This window comes from Arachis ipaensis, chromosome B10 (assembly GCF_059453495.1).
Source record: "Arachis ipaensis isolate K30076 ecotype BB chromosome B10, ASM5945349v1, whole genome shotgun sequence".
In the NCBI taxonomy this organism is placed as follows: domain Eukaryota; kingdom Viridiplantae; phylum Streptophyta; class Magnoliopsida; order Fabales; family Fabaceae; genus Arachis; species Arachis ipaensis.
This window is the reverse complement of record NC_142435.1, coordinates 32,630,897-32,635,587: the sequence shown is the minus strand read 5'-3', so window position 1 is coordinate 32,635,587 and position 4,691 is coordinate 32,630,897. Positions and strand designations below refer to the sequence as shown.

The 4,691-nt window shown below is 42.9% G+C and overlaps 1 non-coding gene across 1 annotated transcript; it reads left to right on the top strand.

The window, feature by feature from the left end:
* Window positions 1-3,998: 3,998 nt before the first annotated feature.
* LOC148579612 (small nucleolar RNA R71) lies at window positions 3,999-4,106 on the top strand. Its single transcript, XR_015895562.1, has one exon. It is a non-coding gene; the product is annotated as a small nucleolar RNA R71 (small nucleolar RNA).
* Window positions 4,107-4,691: the final 585 nt, after the last annotated feature.

Below are 4,691 nucleotides of genomic sequence, written 5' to 3'. Positions count from 1 at the left end.
CAACAACTTCAAAAGACATATGCACTGTTCAAGCATACATTCAGAAAACAAGAAGCATTGTCACCACATCAATATAATTAAACTAAGTTCAAGGATAAATTCGAAACTCATGTACTTCTTGTTCTTTTGAATTAAAACATTTTTCTTTTAAGAGAGGTGATGGATTCATAGGACATTCATATTTTTAAGACAAAGTTACTAACTACTAATGATCATGTAATGAAGACACAAACATAGATAAGCACATAACATAGAAAACAAAAAACAGAAGAAAGAAGAACAAGGAATGAATCCACCTTAGTAATGGTGGCGTTTCCTTCTTGAGGAACCAATGATGTCCTTGAGCTCTTCTATGTCTCTTCCTTGTCTTTGTTGCTCCTCCCTTATTGCTTTTTGATCTTCTCTTATTTCATGGAGCATGATGGAGTGCTCTTGATGTTCCACCCTTAGTTGTCCCATATTGGAACTCAATTCTCCTAGGGAGGAGTTGATGTGCTCCCAATAGTTTTGTGGAGGAAAGTGCATTTGAGGCATCTCAGGGATCTCATGGAAGTGAGCTTCTTGCGCCTCTTGAGCTCCATGACTGGGCTCTCTTCCTTGCTCCATCTTTTTCTTAGTGATGGGCTTGTCCTCTTTGATGAGGATATCTCCCTCTATGTCAATCCCAGCCGAATTACATAGGTGGCAAATGAGGTGAGGAAAGGCTAACCTTGCCATAGTGGAGGACTTGTCAGCCACCTTGTAGAGTTCTTGAGGTATAATCTCATGAACTTCCACCTCTTCTCCAATCATGATGCTATGGATCATGATGGCCCAGTCTATAGTGACTTCAAACCGGTTGCTAGTGGGAATCATTGAGCATTGAATAAACTCCAACCATCCTCTAGCTATAGGCTTGAGGTCCAATCTTCTTAGTTGAACCGGCTTGCCTTTGGAGTCAATCTTCCATTGAGCTCCTTCTACACATATGTCCATAAGGACTTGGTCCAACCTTTGATCAAAGTTGACTCTCCTTGTGTAGGGGCGTGCGCTCTCTTCCATGTATGGCAAGTTGAACGCCAACCTCACATTCTCCGGACTAAAATCTAAGCATTTCCCCCGAACCATTGTAACATAGTTCTTTGGATCCGGGTTCTTACTTTGATCATGGTTCTTGGTGATCCATGCATTGGCATAGAACTCTTGAACCATTAGGATGCCGACTTGTTGGATGGGATTTGTTAGAACTTCCCAACCTCTTCTTTGAATTTCATGTCGGATCTCCGGATACTCATTTCTTTTGAGTTTAAAAGGGACCTCAGGGATCACCTTTTTCTTGGCCACAACATCATTGAAGTGGTCTTTGATGGGCTTTGGAGATGAACCTTTCCATCTCCCATGACTCGGATGTGGAAGCTTTTGTCTTCCCTTTCCCTCTTCTAGAGGATTCTCCGGTCTTTGATGCCATCAATGGTAATGGAAAAACAAAAAAGCTATCCTTTTACCACACCAAACTTAGAATATTACTCGCCCTCGAGCAATAATCAAAAGAATAGAAGGAGAAGAAGAAGAAATATGGAGAGGGAGAGGGAGATGTGGTTTCGGCCAAGGGGAGTGTAGAGGGGTGTGTTGTGTGAATTTGATGAAGAATGGAGGTCTTTATATAGGGAAGGGAGGGGGGGTTAAGGTTCGGCCATATGGGTGGGTTTGGGTGGGAAATTGGTTTTGAATTTTGAAGGTAGGTGGATTTTATGAGGTAGGTTTATTGGGAAGAGTGGGTGGATGTGAGTGGTGAAGAGGTGATGGGGAAGAGAGTTTGAGGTGATTGGTGAAGGGTTTTTGGGTAAGAGTGTTTATGGGGTTGTGTGAAAGAGAGTGGTGAGAAGAAGTGAGTGGAGGTAGGTGGGGATCCTGTGGGGTCCACAGATCCTGAGTGGATCCTGTGGGGTCCACAGATCCTGAGGTGTTCAAGGAATTACATCCCTGCACCCATTAGGCATGTAAAAATGCCTTTGTATCCAACTCTGGGCGTTCAGCGCCAGGTTGGTGGCCATTTTGGGCGTTCAACGCCCATCTGTGTGCCATTTCTGGCGTTGAACGCCAGAACCATGCCTGTTCTGGCGTTCAGCGCCCAGAAGCTGCCCATTTTGGGCGTTCAGCGCCAGAACCATGCTCTGTTCTGGCGCTGAACGCCAGACAGATGCTCCTCCAGGGTGTAATTTTTCTTCTGCTGTTTTTGATTCCGTTTTCAATTTTTATATTTATTTTGTGACTCCACATGATCATGAACCTAAGAAAACATGAAAAACAATAAAAATAAGAATTAGATAAACATTGGGTTGCCTCCCAACAAGCGCTTCTTTAATGTCAATAGCTTGACAGTGGGCTCTCATGGAGCCTCACAGATGTGCAGAGCTTTGTTGAGACTCTCCAACACCAAACTTAGAGTTTGACTGTGGGGGCTCTGGTCGACTCTGCTTTGAGAGAAGCTTTTCAAGCTTCCTCTCCATGGTTGCAGAGGGAGATCCTTGAGTTTTGAATACAAGGGAGTTCTCATTCCATTGAAGGAATATTTCACCTCTGTCAACATCAATCATAGCTCTTGCTGTGGCCAGGAAAGGTCTTCCTAGGATGATAGATTCATCCTCTTCCTTTCCAGTATCCAGGACTATGAAATCAGTAGGTATGTAAAGGCCCTCAACCTTTACTAATACATCTTCTACTTGTCCATAAGCCTGTCTTCTTGAGCTGTCTGCCATCTCTAGTGAGATTTTAGCAGCTTGCACCCCATAGATTCCCAGTTTCTCTATTACAGAGAGGGGCATGAGGTTTATCCCTGAACCAAGGTCACACAGAGCCTTAAAGATCATGGTGCCTATGGTACAAGGGATTATGAACTTTCCAGGATCCTGTCTCTTCTGAGGCAATGTCAGTTGATCCAGATCACTTAGTTCATTGATGAACAAGGGAGGTTCAACTTCCCAAGTATCAATGCCAAATAATTTGGCATTCAGCTTCATGATTGCACCAAGAAACTTGGCAGTTTGCTCTTCAGTAACATCCTCATTCTCTTCAGAAGAGGAATACTCATCAGAGCTCATGAAGGGCATAAGGAGGTTCAATGGGATCTCTATGGTCTCTAGATGGGCCCCAGAGTCCTTTGATTCCTCAGAGGGAAGCTCCTTATTGACCACTGGACGTCCCAGGAGGTCTTCCTCCTTGGGATTCACGTCCTCTCATTTCCTCACAGGTTCGGCCATGGCGCTTATGTCAATGGCCTTGCACTCTCCTTTTGGGTTCTCTTCTGTATTGCTTGGGAGAGTACTAGGAGGGATTTCAGTGATCCTTTTACTCAGCTGGCCCACTTGTGCTTCCAGATTTCTAATGGAAGACCTTGTTTCATTCATGAAACTTACAGTGGCCTTAGATAGATCAGAGACTAGATTTGCTAAATTAGAAGCATTTTGTTCAGAATTCTCTGTCTGTTGCTGAGTTGATGATGGAAAGGGTTTGCTATTGCTAAACCTGTTTCTTCCACCATTATTAAAGCCTTGTTGGGGCTTTTGATCCTTCCATGAGAAATTTGGATGATTTCTCCATGTTGAGTTATAGGTGTTTCCATAAGGTTCACCTAAGTAATTCACCTCTGCTATTGCAGGGTTCTCAGGATCATAGGCTTCTTCTTCAGAAGATGCCTCTTGAGTACTGTTGGATGCAGCTTGCATTCCATGCAGACTCTGAGAAATCATATTGACTTGCTGAGTCAATATTTTGTTCTGAGCCAGTATGGCATTCAGAGTATCAACTTCAAGAACTCCCTTCTTCATAGGCGTCCCATTACTCACAGGATTCCTTTCAGAAGTGTACATGAACTGGTTATTAGCAACCATGTCAATGAGTTCTTGAGCTTCTGCAGGCGTTTTCTTTAGGTGAATGGATCCACCTGCAGAAGTGTCCAGTGACATCTTTGATAGCTCAGATAAACCATCATAGAATATATCCAGGATGGTCCATTCTGAAAGCATGTTAGAAGGACACTTTTTGGTCAACTGTTTGTATCTTTCCCAAGCTTCATAGAGGGATTCACCTTCTTTCTGTCTGAAGGTTTGAACATCAGCTCTAAGCTTGCTCAGCTTTTAAGGAGGAAAGTACTTGGCTAAGAAAGCCGTGACCAGCTTATCCCAAGAGTTCAGGCTGTCTTTGGATTGAGAATCCAACCATAATCTAGCTCTGTCTCTTACAGCAAAAGGGAAAAGCATGAGCCTGTAGACTTCAGGATCTACTCCATTAGTCTTAACAGTATCACATATCTGCAAGAATTCAGTTAAGAACTGAAAAGGATCTTCAGATGGAAGTCCATGAAACTTGCAGTTCTGCTGCATCAGAGAAACTAATTGAGGTTTCAGCTCAAAGTTGTTTGCTCCAATGGCAGGAATGGAGATGCTTCTTCCATGTAAATTGGAATTAGGTGCAGTAAAGTCACCAAGCATCTTCCTTACATTATTATTATTTTCGGCTGCCATCTCCTCTTCCTGTTCGAAAATTTCTGAAAGGTTATCTCTGGATTGTTGTATTTTAGCTTCTCTTAATTTTCTCTTCAGAGTCCTTTCAGGTTCTGGATCTGCTTCCACAAGAATGTTCTTATCCTTGCTCCTACTCATATGACAAGGAAGAAGGCACAGAAAAATAATAATAATAATAGAGATCCTTTA